Source organism: Schistocerca serialis, chromosome 12, assembly GCF_023864345.2.
Source record: "Schistocerca serialis cubense isolate TAMUIC-IGC-003099 chromosome 12, iqSchSeri2.2, whole genome shotgun sequence".
Lineage (NCBI taxonomy): Eukaryota > Metazoa > Arthropoda > Insecta > Orthoptera > Acrididae > Schistocerca > Schistocerca serialis.
Genome location: NC_064649.1, coordinates 169,730,161 through 169,743,916, shown reverse-complemented (window position 1 = coordinate 169,743,916; position 13,756 = coordinate 169,730,161). Strand labels below are relative to the sequence as shown.

The window sequence follows — 13,756 nt, the reverse complement described above, 5'->3', positions numbered from 1 at the left end:
GCTATTAATATTCTCTACGAATATGCTGCATTCTCGTTAATGTGAAAATGAGTGTAAGAACACCACCTACATCCACACTCAGCAAACCGCAGTGAAGTTGGAGTGCGCCGGGACATGTATCATGTATTAGTGCCACTTAAAGTTCATGTCACAACTGGATGAACCGGTTTTGAAACATTTCCTCACCCAGTAGATAGTGCGCAGTGTTCTCGACCTACCTTGCTTTGCTTATTCAATATTGTCTTCCCGGTAGCTGCGTCTGTCTCACCTAAATCACACTGAAATTAAGAAGCCAGGATCCTAGGTTAAGTTTTCCAAAATCAAAAGTCAAGATCGTATTCACTGTTGAACATTTATGTCAACCACAGTGTGATTTATTTGTTATCACTCGCACACACAATATTCATGTGACCAGGCCTCTTACACTTAATCGTCAAGTTAATATATCATACTTTATAATTTCCCAGGGTTAAAATGATCCTTTCTAATTGGTTTTGAAGTTAACTATAGGCTTTTATTACTTAAATAACATGAGTGAGCTGTATCAATTTAAATACAGGGAACTAACTTATGCATCCGCCATGGGAATTCCCGACTTACAACCATGGCACCTCTTGAACAATAATTTTTACATATTCAAATTTACTTAATTCTTAATTAATGCACTTACAAAGTTGAGACTGGAGTCATTTTACGAAGAAAATATAGGTAGCAAAAGTATCAAAACAGATCTCAGAATTATACAGTAGTTTGGTCCCAATTGGCACTTAAAGTCATACAGGCTGCAGATTTCAAGTCTTAATATCTATTTAATTAATAGACTTTAGGTTAATTTAGACACTTTGCTGGAATCAGTAAAATTTAGGCTTTCTTTTGGATGCAGTCTTCTAGCTGAATTCGATCTATTAGCTCACTCGAATTTTATTTAATATGTATTGCACAATATATGTCATTGTTCATAACTGTTAATATGATGCATTTCCAATAAAACTAATTAGCTCATTACTTTCAGAATGGACATTAGAATGTACTGAAATAATAGATTTTACAAGGGGAATTTTATTTAAACTATTTCTGAATTCTGTACGATGAGGCTGAACGTCACAGAATCTGTAGTCGGAATCTGAGTAGTGAAAATGAAAAAAAATACAAGTTCATTGCTTAACTAAGTTACTAAAGCAGTGTAAAACCAAAACAGGATATCAGTGGGCAACCCTGCTTCATTACAAAGTGAGTGGAAGAGGGGATGACCCACTGTGTCATCTATTAGGGTTTCTTTCCATTCCATTCATGTACGGAGCACAGGAAGAATGATTGTTTGAATGCCCCTCTGCATGCTGTAAATAACCTACTCTTGTTCTCACAATCCTTATGTGAGCAATATATATAAGGGGATGTAGTATATTTATAGAATTATCATTACAAGCATGTTCTTGAAGCTTTTAACAGGCTTTCTCAAGATATATGTAAACTATACGAGTTGGTCGACGTTCAGAAGCAGTCGGAAATTACCACGACTACTGACAAACGATTGACAGCTGCTGCGAATTGGTGTGTCGGAAGAACTCCCGAGAGTCGTGTACCTGTGATACCTCTACCAGAGGTACCTCTTCTCCTGTGGATCCTGCCTCCTCTGCAGAAAGTACAGGATCTGTCATTACCTGTCCAACTGACTTTGCGTGGCTTGTACAGGGCGGACGGTGACCGAGGAGGACTCAGACTGTCGTACCGATCCCCCTAACCGACAAGTTCGAAGTGCCGTCTTTCACTGAAACTGAGCCAGTGGGACCCACTACACCTGCTGTGGGGAAACCTGTTTTGTCCAGTGTTGAGAGGAAGCAAACGCAAAAGGGTAGGGGTCAATTAATCGTCAGCACTTTGAATGTACGGTGAATGGTGGTACCCCTCAGGGAAATGAAAGCAAGGGACGGGAAAGAACATCAGGTGCACTCAGTGCCTGGGGGGGGGGGGCTCATTCAACATGTTGAACAGGCTGTTCCAGGAGTCATTGAAAGAATAAGTTGCAGCCAACTACAGACTGTGGCACACATTGGAACAAATGATGTCTGTCGTCTGGGCTCTGAAATCATTCTTGTGTCATTCCGACAACTGGCAGAGAAGGTTGAGAGGACCAGCATTGTGCGTGGAGTTTCAATGAAGCTCACAATTTGCAGCATTGTCCCCGGAAGTGATGGTGGCCCTTTGGTTATGAGTAGAGTGGAAGGACTGAACCAGAGAATTCAAAAGTTGTGTGACAAACTAGGCTACAGCTTCCTGGACTTGCACCATAGGGTTGAGAACTGTAGGGACTCCCTAAGTAGGTCAGGCATGCACTACACATCAGAGGTAACTCACTGTGTGTGGGATTCACACAAGGGTTTCTCAGGTTAGGCGACTCTCCATCCAATCCAGATAACAATAGATGTAGGAAACCCAGAAGTATCAATGTAAGATCGAAAGAAATGTCTCCCACAGGTGAGAGTATTGAAATCCTAATGGTTAACTGTACAATACAAGAAGAATGGGCAGCTTTGAAAGATGAAATAGTGGAGGCAGCAGAGGATCAAGTAGGTAAAAATATGAGGGCTAGCAGAAATCCTTGGGTAACTCAGCAGTTATTGAATTTAACTGATGAAAGACGAAAATATAAAAATGCCATAAATGAAGCAGGCAAAAAGAAATACGAACATCTCAAAAATGAGATCGACAGGGAGGGCAAAATGCTTATGCAGGGATGGCTAGAGGTCAACTGTAAAGATGAGCGCAGATGGAAAACCAGCCCTAAGCAAAGAAGGAAATGCAGAAAGGTGGAAGGAGTATATTGAGGGTCTATACAAGGGTAATGTACTTGAGGGTAATATTATGGAAATGCAAGATGACGTAGATGAAGATGAAATGGGAGATATGATACTGCTGAAGAATTTGACAGAGCATTGAAAGACCTAAGTCAAAACAAGGCCCGGGAAGTAGACAACACTCCACAACACTCAGCCATGTGAGAGCCTGTCATGGCAAAACTCTTCCATCTGGTGAGAAAGATGTACGAGACAGGTGAAATACCCTTAGACTTCAAGAAGAATACAATAATTTCAATCCCAAAGAAAGCAGGTGTTAATAGATGTGAAAATTACCAAACTATCGGTTTAATACGTCACGGTTGCAAAATACTAACACGAATTTTTTGCAGACGAATGGAAGAACTGGTAGAAGCCGAGTCACCGAAGATCAATTTGGATTCTGTAGAAATGTTGAAAAATGTGAGGCAATACTGGCCCTACAACTTGGAAGATGGGTTAAGGAAAGGCAAACCTATGTTTCTAGCATTTGTAAACTCAGAAAAAGCTTTTGACAATGTTGACTGGAATAATCTTGTTCAAATACTGAAGGTAGCAGGTGTTATTTACAGGGAGCGAAAAACTATTTACAACTTGTACAGAAACCAGATTGCAATTATAAGAGTCAAAGGGCATGAAAGGGAAGCAGCAGTTGAGAAGGGAGTGAGACAGGGTTGTAGCCTATCCCTGATATTATTCAATCTGTATATGAACCATGGACCTTGCCGTTGGTGGGGAGGCTTGCGTGCCTCAGCAATACAGATAGCCGTACCGTAGGTGCAACCACAACGGAGGGGTATCTGTTGAGAGGCCAGACAAACGTGTGGTTCCTGAAGAGGGGCAGCAGCCTTTTCAGTAGTTGCAAGGGCAACAGTCTGGATGATTGACTGATCTGGCCTTGTAACAATAACCAAAACGGCCTTGCTGTGCTGGTACTGCGAACGGCTGAAAGCAAGGGGAAACTACAGCCGTAATTTTTCCCGAGGGCATGCAGCTTTACTGTATGATTACATGATGATGGCGTCCTCTTGGGTAAAATATTTCGGAGGTAAAATAGTCCCCCATTCGGATCTCCGGGCGGGGACTACTCAAGAGGATGTCGTTATCAGGAGAAAGAAAACTGGCATTCTACGGATCGGAGCGTGGAATGTCAGATCCCTTAATCGGGCAGGTAGGTTAGAAAATTTAAAAAGGGAAATGGATAGGTTGAAGTTAGATATAGTGGGAATTAGTGAAGTTCGGTGGCAGGAGGAACAAGACTTCTGGTCAGGTGACTACAGGGTTATAAACACAAAATCAAATAGGGGTAATGCAGGAGTAGGTTTAATAATGAATAGGAAAATAGGAATGCGGGTAAGCTACTACAAACAGCACAGTGAACGCATTATTGTGGCCAAGATAGATACGAAGCCCACACCTACTACAGTAGTTCAAGTTTATATGCCAACTAGCTCTGCAGATGACGAAGAAATTGAAGAAATGTATGATGAAATAAAAGAAATTATTCAGATTGTGAAGGGAGACGAAAATTTAATAGTCATGGGTGACTGGAATTCGAGTGTAGGAAAAGGGAGAGAAGGAAACATAGTAGGTGAATATGGATTGGGGGACAGAAATGAAAGAGGAAGCCGCCTGGTAGAATTTTGCACAGAGCACAACATAATCATAACTAACACTTGGTTTAAGAATCATGAAAGAAGATTGTATACATGGAAGAACCCTGGAGATACTAAAAGGTATCAGATAGATTATATAATGGTAAGACAGAGATTTAGGAACCAGGTTTTAAATTGTAAGACATTTCCAGGGGCAGATGTGGACTCTGACCACAATCTATTGGTTATGACCTGTAGATTAAAACTGAAGAAACTGCAAAAAGGTGGGAATTTAAGGAGATGGGACCTGGATAAACTAAAAGAACCAGAGGTTGTACAGAGATTCAGGGAGAGCATAAGGGAGCAATTGACAGGAATGGGGGAAAGAAATACAGTAGAAGAAGAATGGGTAGCTTTGAGGGATGAAGTAGTGAAGGCAGCAGAGGATCAAGTAGGTAAAAAGACGAGGGCTAGTAGAAATCCTTGGGTAACAGAAGAAATATTGAATTTAATTGATGAAAGGAGAAAATATAAAAATGCAGTAAGTGAAACAGGCAAAAAGGAATACAAACGTCTCAAAAATGAGATCGACAGGAAGTGCAAAATGGCTAAGCAGGGATGGCTAGAGGACAAATGTAAGGATGTAGAGGCCTATCTCACTAGGGGTAAGATAGATACTGCCTACAGGAAAATTAAAGAGACCTTTGGAGATAAGAGAACGACTTGTATGAATATTAAGAGCTCAGATGGAAACCCAGTTCTAAGCAAAGAAGGGAAAGCAGAAAGGTGGAAGGAGTATATAGAGGGTCTATACAAGGGTGATGTACTTGAGGACAATATTATGGAAATGGAAGAGGATGTAGATGAAGATGAAATGGGAGATACGATACTGCGTGAAGAGTTTGACAGAGCACTGAAGGACCTGAGTCGAAACAAGGCCCCCGGAGTAGACAATATTCCATTGGAACTACTGACGGCCTTGGGAGAGCCAGTCCTGACAAAACTCTACCATCTGGTGAGCAAGGTGTATGAAACAGGTGAAATACCCTCAGACTTCAAGAAGAATATAATAATTCCAATCCCGAAGAAAGCAGGTGTTGACAGATGTGAAAATTACCGAACTATCAGCTTAATAAGTCACAGCTGCAAAATACTAACACGAATTCTTTACAGACGAATGGAAAAACTAGTAGAAGCCAACCTCGGGGAAGATCAGTTTGGATTCCATAGAAACACTGGAACACGTGAGGCAATACTGACCTTACGACTTATCTTAGAAGAAAGATTAAGGAAAGGCAAACCTACGTTTCTAGCATTTGTAGACTTAGAGAAAGCTTTTGACAATGTTGACTGGAATACTCTCTTTCAAATTCTAAAGGTGGCAGGGGTAAAATACAGGGAGCGAAAGGCTATTTACAATTTGTACAGAAACCAAATGGCAGTTATAAGAGTCGAGGGACATGAAAGGGAAGCAGTGGTTGGGAAGGGAGTAAGACAGGGTTGTAGCCTGTCCCCGATGTTGTTCAATCTGTATATTGAGCAAGCAGTAAAGGAAACAAAAGAAAAATTCGGAGTAGGTATTAAAATTCATGGAGAAGAAATAAAAACTTTGAGGTTTGCCGATGACATTGTAATTCTGTCAGAGACAGCAAAGGACTTGGAAGAGCAGTTGAATGGAATGGACAGTGTCTTGAAAGGAGGATATAAGATGAACATCAACAAAAGCAAAACAAGGATAATGGAATGTAGTCTAATTAAGTCGGGTGATGCTGAGGGAATTAGATTAGGAAATGAGGCACTTAAAGTAGTAAAGGAGTTTTGCTATTTGGGGAGCAAAATAACTGATGATGGTAGAAGTAGAGAGGATATAAAATGTAGGCTGGCAATGGCAAGGAAAGCGTTTCTGAAGAAGAGAAATTTGTTAACATCCAGTATTGATTTAAGTGTCAGGAAGTCATTTCTGAAAGTATTCGTATGGAGTGTAGCCATGTATGGAAGTGAAACATGGACGATAAATAGTTTGGACAAGAAGAGAATAGAAGCTTTCGAAATGTGGTGCTACAGAAGAATGCTGAAGATTAGATGGGTAGATCACATAACTAATGAGGAAGTATTGAATAGGATTGGGGAGAAGAGAAGTTTGTGGCACAACTTGACCAGAAGAAGGGATCGGTTGGTAGGACATGTTCTGAGGCATCAAGGGATCACCAATTTAGTATTGGAGGGCAGCGTGGAGGGTAAAAATCGTAGGGGTAGACCAAGAGATGAATACACTAAGCAGATTCAGAAGGATGTAGGTTGCAGTAGGTACTGGGAGATGAAACAGCTTGCACAGGATAGAGTAGCATGGAGAGCTGCATCAAACCAGTCTCAGGACTGAAGACCACAACAACAACAACATATTGAGCAAGCAGTAAAGGAAACAAAAGAAAATTTGGAGAAAGAATTAAAATTTATGGAGAAGAAATAAAACCTTTGAGGTTTGCAGATGACATTGTAATTCTCTCAAAGACAGCAAAGGACCTGGAAGAGCAGCTGAACAGAATGGACAATGTCTTGAAAGAAGGAAATGAGATTAATGTTGTAAGGGATCTGTGATCCCACGAACACAGATACTAGTATCCGACGCCCAGGTCAATAGTAGACAGGAGTCGATTGTCGAGCGCTGCAGGAGGCAGTGAGAGGAGTGTCGAGTGAGCGGCAGTACTGAGAAGATGGGCAAGAAGGGTGGTCGAGCTGAGTATGGTGTCAATGGCGGATGTGCCGAATGAGGAGTAAATTGTAAATTCACGGAAGTGTAACAAATGAGCGCGTCCCCATTATCGTTGTGGGGTTGACCCTCATCAATACCGATTTGTGAGTGATATAAAACCGAAAGTGACAAGTGCCGCATTTTGTGTTTCGCATGAACCGCGTCTGCCAGTAACGACCGTCGATTGCAGTGAGGATTGCTGTGAATGTTAACCATCATCATTGTGTGTGACAAAGTACTTAAAAATCAGCAACCAATAACAGATATAACCGTAATTAAGCATGTAAGGTGAAGGTAGCCACTGCCTCAGAATTTGCACGCAGGTTGCAGGCTGAGCTGTCTATTTGTAGCATCATACCCAGGGTCGATCATGGTCCTCCGGTTTGGAGCAGAGTGGAAGATCTAAACCAGAGGCTCAGACGACTCTGTGGCAGTATCGGATGCAAATTTCACGACCTCCGCTATCGGGTGCAGAATTTTAAGGTTCCCATTAATAGGTCAGGCGTGCACTAAACTGCGCGTCATTTACGATGGCGGGCAAGTTTAGGTTCTTTCTGCGCATCTGATGTCACAAAACACAGTCAGCCGATGAACAGAGAACAACGTTGCCAGAACTCGACTGCAGTGCAGAGCACGGACGAGTGTCTTAAGTTTTAGAAATGTTCAGTCATATATAAAGTAATCGAACAAAAGCAAAGTATTGATAGCAGACTTTTTTTTATAGAAAGTTTGGAAAAAGCTTTCTTTATACCAACTGCTTCATATTCTATTAATTAATTAAGCCAAACAAGCAATAAGCCTCCTATTTCAGGTGATAGCAAGGAAAGGTGTTTGTATCATTCTCACGAACCGCTTTTTTGCAATAAAGAAAAGCGGTAATTGTTTATTTCCTATTGTACTTCGAAGAAACGTGAGCAATTCGTAGTCATACCAACAGTGTTTGTCGGTATTTTGCTTGATATTTTAGAGTACTCCAGGACTTTTGCTAAACGGAATGCGGGGAGCACGTCTCTTAGCAGCGAAAGGGTTAGTGCGGCCGTGGTGGCTTTACTTCATAAACTGCGCGCTCCCACCTAAAAGTAAGTTGGCGCTGCTTCTCTTGGCGTGTACGTCGTTTGCAACTGGCAACGCAGCAATCTCCCACATCTGGGCAGGCATGCGCAAGCCGCCAAGATAAAAGAATTGAACTATAAATGCAGGATGCGGCTACTAGAGTAGTGGAGTACATGTGGTGTGCACACGGAGCTGTTTCAGGTTAGAGAACTCCTCCCTTGGGAGCAAAGATGATTTGCATGTCAAATCAACCACAGCAACCACGGAGATTCTTGGTCCTCGCAGATCAGAGATAGAAAGATTAATATGATTTTAGTAAACTGCAGGAGCATCCCAGGAAAGGTCCAAGAATTAGTATCGCTTACTGAAGGTGGCATTGCACAGTTAGTATTGGGAACAGAAAGCTGGTTGAAACCAGACATCAGTGACAATGAAATCCTAAGTTCAGACTGGAATGTTTATCCTAGGGATAGGTTAGTCGCCAATGGTGGCAGCGTGCATATTGCAGTAAAAAATTCGATAATATCTAGTGAGGTTACCACGGACTCTGAATGTGAATTAATCTGGGTGAAATTGAGTATCAAATAACGGTCAACAATGGTTATCCAATGCTTTCATAGACCACCTGGGTCAGGATCTGTAGTTGTAGAATGCTTCGGACAGAACTTGCACAATATCATTAGTAATTTTTCTGATTGTGCCGCTGTAATAGGGGGTGACTTCAACTTGCCAGGTATAGATTGGAAGTGTTATGCCATCAAAAGTGGTGCCAGAGACAGAGAATCATGAGCCATTGTCCTGGATGTGTTGCCCTAAAATTACTTTGAGTAGATAGTTAGAGAACCAACTGAAGAGGATAACGTTTTAGACCTCCTGGCAACAAACATACCTGAACTTATAAAATCAGTTAACGCAGAGAAAGGTATCAGTAATCACAAGGCTGTGACCGAATCTATGTTGACGGGTCCTACAAGGAATGTTAAGAAAGGTAGGAAGACATATTTGCTCAGCAAGGGTGACAGGATATAAATTTCAGAATATCTCAGCAGTTAGTATCAAATATTCGGTGATGAGGACAAAGATGTGGAGAACAAATGGAAAAAATTCAAAGGCATCATTCAATATGCCCTACACAAGTATGTTATGAGTAATGTTTTAAGAGATGGAAAAGATCCACCATGGTGTAATAGTCATGTTAGAAAAGCACAAAGAGCACTTCAACTCAGATTCAAGAGAAGTAAAAACCTAGGTGACAAACAAAAGCTGAACAAAGCGAAAATGAGTGTAAGGAGAGCAATGAGAGAAGCGTTCAATGATTTTGAAAGTAAGACATTGTCAACAAATCTGAGAAAAAACCCTAAGAGAGGCTGTGTCGCCTGGCCACCAAGAGCTGTTGCACAATGATTTGAATCACGGATCCAGTTATATGGCTCCCTCCGTGTATAGCAATTTTACGACTATGACGTGTGGGGCCTGAAGATGGCATCAATGTAATGCCGAAACTGATAGCACATAGAATTTCATAAAATAAAATAAATTTCTACAATACATACGGCTGTTGGTAAATTATCGCATCAGGAAGTTCATGCCAGCGTCCATAATGGATCAACGAAGACTACGAGATTTTGGTTGTATGTAAAATCAGTAAGTGGGTCAAAATCATTTATTCATTCTCTTGGTGACCACACTGGCACCAAAATGGAAGATAACAAAGAGAGGGCCAAAATACTGAATTCGGTCTTCTGAAGTTGCTTCACCGTGGACTTTCAATCATCGTACGAACATCGAAGTGGCAGATATTGAGATAACTGATCACGGAACTGAAAAGCAGCTACAATAGCTTAATAGTGGAAAGGTTTGAGACCCAGATGAGATACCTATAAGATTCTATAAAGATTATGCAAAAGAACTTGCTCCCCTTCTAGCAGTAATTTATTGCAGATCGCTTGAGCAATGAAAAATACCTAACAACTGGAAAAAAGGCAGGTCATTCCCGTTTTTAAGAAAGGCCGTAAGACAGATCCACACAGTTACAGACGTATATCATTGATGTCAATCTGTTGTAGAATTATGGAACATGTTTTATGCTCAAGAATTATGACATTTTTGGAAAATGAACATCTCCTTTATAAAAATCAACATGGATTCCACAAATAGGAATCCTGTGAAACTCAGCCCACTCTATTACTCCATGAGATCCACAGCACAGTGGACAATGGCGCTCAGGTTGATGCCGTGTTATTTGAGTTCAGTGAGGCATTTGACACCATCCCTCATTGCCATTTAATGAAAAAAATACGAGCTTACGGAGTATCAGAGCAGACCTGCAATTGGATTCAAGACATTCTTGCAGACAGAACTCAACATGTTGCTCTTAATGGAACTAAATCGACAGGTGTAAAGGTAATATTCGGAGTACCACAGGGAAGTGTGATAGGACCGTTGCTGTTAACAATATACATAAATGATTTAGAAGAAAGCATCGGATGCTCTTTAAGGCTATTCGCAGATGACACAGTTGTCTATACCAAAGTAGCAACATCAGAAGATAATAAGAATTTGCAGAACAACCTGTAGAGAATTGATGAATGGAACAGACTCTGGCAGTTGACCCTGAACATAAATAAATGTAACATATTGCGCATACATAGAAAAAGAAATCCATTACTGTACAGCTACACTATTGATGACAAACACCTTGAGACAGTGTCTGCCATAAAATATCCAAGTGTAACTATCCACAGTGACCTTAAGTGGAATGACCATATAAAACAGATACTGGGAAAAGCAGACACAAGACTCAGATTCATCGGAAGAATCTTAAGGAAATATAACTCATTCACAAAAGAAGTGGCTTATAAGGCACTTGTTCATCTGATTCTTGAGTATTGTTCATCTATCTGGGATCCCTATCAGGTAGAACTGGTAGAGAAGATAAAGAAGATCCAACAAAGAGCAGCACATTTCATCACGGGATCTTTTAGCTGGCGAGAGAGCATTACAGAGATGTTATACAAACTCCACTGGTAGATGTTACAAGAGAGGCATTGTGCATCACAGAGAGATTTCCTATTGAAATTTCAGGACAGCACTTTTCAGGAGGAGTCCGACAACATATTACTTCGCCCCGACATACATCCCGTGTATTAACCACAAGGAGAAAATTCAAGAAATTAGAGCCAATACAGAGACTTACCGACAATCAATCTTCCCACACACTATTCAGGAGTGGAACAGGGTTGCAGGGTCAAAAAGTGGTAGTGAAAGTACCCTCCACCACACATCATTAGGTGGCTTGCAGAGTATGATGTAGATGTAGATGAAAGGGTGAAATGCTTAACTCAATTTTCAAATGTTCCTTTACAAAGGAAAACCCAGGAGAATTGCTCCAATTTAATCCTCAAACCACTGGAAAGATGAATTAAATAAGTGTTAGTGTCAATGGCGCTGAGAAACAGCTGAAATTGTTAAAACTAAACAAAGCTCCAGGGCCCAATGGAGTTCCTGTCAGATTCTCTGCTGAATTTGCAGCCAAGTTAACCCCTCTCCTCACTACAATCTATCGTAGATCCTCGAACAAAAAGCCGTGCCGAATTTTTGAAAAAATGGCACAGGTCACACTCATCTACAAGAAGCATTGTAGAAGTGATGCACGGTTTTTTAAAAAATTGATCATGTGAAAATCCCAATTTGCACTTTTCTCACATGTCATACTGAAAGCTTTGGATCAAGGCAACCAGGGAGACGCAGTGTTTCTCGATTTCCAAAAAGCAATTGTCTTAGTACTGCAATGTCAAAAGTATGATCATATGGGTATCAAATGAAATTTGTGACTGGGTTGAGGACTTTTTGGTAGGGAGAGTGCAGCCTTTTATCTCGGATGGAGAGCCATCATCAGATGTAGAAGTAACTTTGGCTGTGCATCAGGGACCATTGCTGTTCATGTTGTATATTAATGACTTGTAGGCAATATGAATAGTAAAACCAGTCTTTTTGCAGATGATTCAGCTATCTATAATGAAGTACTAATTGAGAGAAACCGCATAAATATTCAGTCAGATCTTGATAAGATTTCAACATGATGCAGAGTATGGCAACTGGCTCTAAATGTTCAGAAATGTAAAATTTTGCGCTTCACAAAATGAAAAAAATGTAGTAACCTATGACCAAAATACCAATGAGTCACTGCTGGAATCAGCCATCTCTACAACCAGGTCCTTGTGTATGCTTTGTAGGGACACGAAATGGAATAATCACATCGGTTCAGTCATGGATAAAGCACGTAGTAGACTTCAGTTTATTGGTAGAATACTAGGGAAGTGCTATCAGTTTACAACAGAGATTGTTTACAAATCACTCGTGTGACCTATCCTAAAATATTGCTCCAGTGGGTAGGAGCCGTACCACATAGGACTGACAGGGGATATTGATGTATACAGAGAAGGGGAACACTAATGGTCACAGGTTTTTTAATCTGTGGGAGACTGTCACAAAGATACTGAAGGAACTGAACCAGAAGACTCTTGGAGATAAATGTAAACTATCCCAACAAACTCTGTTAATGATCCCTCAAGAGCTGGCTTTAGATAATTACTCTAGGAATGTACTACAACTCCCTACGTATTGCTCACAGAGGTGGCGTGATGGTACGATTAGAATAATTACTGCACACACAGAGGCATTTAAACAATCATTCTTCCCATGCTCCATACACGAATGTCACAGGAAGAAACCCCAGTAACTGGTAAAACGGGACGTACTCTCCGCCGTGTAGCTCACCGTGGTTTGCAGAGTATAGATGCAGATGTAGATGTAGATGAGTCTGTCAATTCAGTATCCGCAGTATCTCTGTGACACTCTCTCACAGGTCAGACAAGCCTGTGATCATTCGGGCTGCCTTTCTTTCTATCCTCTGAATATTCCCTATCAGTCTTGTCTGGTATGGGTCTCACACACCTGAGCATTATTCTAGAATGGATTGCAGAAGTGTTTTGCAAGCAATCTCTTTTGTGCACTCATTCTATTTTCTTAGTGTTCTACCAATGAACCAAAGTCTGCCACCTGTTTACCTATGGCAGAGGCTACAAAACAGTTCAGTTCAATTTCCCTACAAATTCTTACATCCAGAGATTTGTATGAGTTGCCTAGTTTGATGCAGCTGTCTGCCTCTTTATCTCTGAATGACCACTCAGCCTACACTTGTTTGAATGTCTTTCCTTCTTTCCTGTAATTAAGTTCTGGTCTGCCTCTAAAATATGTAGTCTTACTAACATTCCCTGCCCAAATGACATCAGGCAAACATTCATAATTTTATACTTCACAGCATTTACGTTAGCTTCATCTCAATACATTTGGCAGTGGCCTTGCCATAGTGGTAACATCTGTTCCCACCAGATTACCGAAGCTAAGCACTGTCAGGCCGGGCTAGCACTCGGACAGGTCACCATCCGATCTGCCGACCGCTGTCGGCAAACGGGGTGCACTCGGCCCTCGCGAGGCAAACTGAGGAGCTACTCGATCGA

General features: G+C 41.1%; 1 protein-coding gene across 2 annotated transcripts in view; it reads right to left on the bottom strand.

Moving 5' to 3' along the window:
* LOC126428412 (F-box/LRR-repeat protein fbxl-1-like) overlaps positions 1 to 13,756 on the bottom strand; it is a 140,885-nt gene that overhangs the window by 53,592 nt on the left and 73,537 nt on the right. The window lies entirely within an intron of this gene.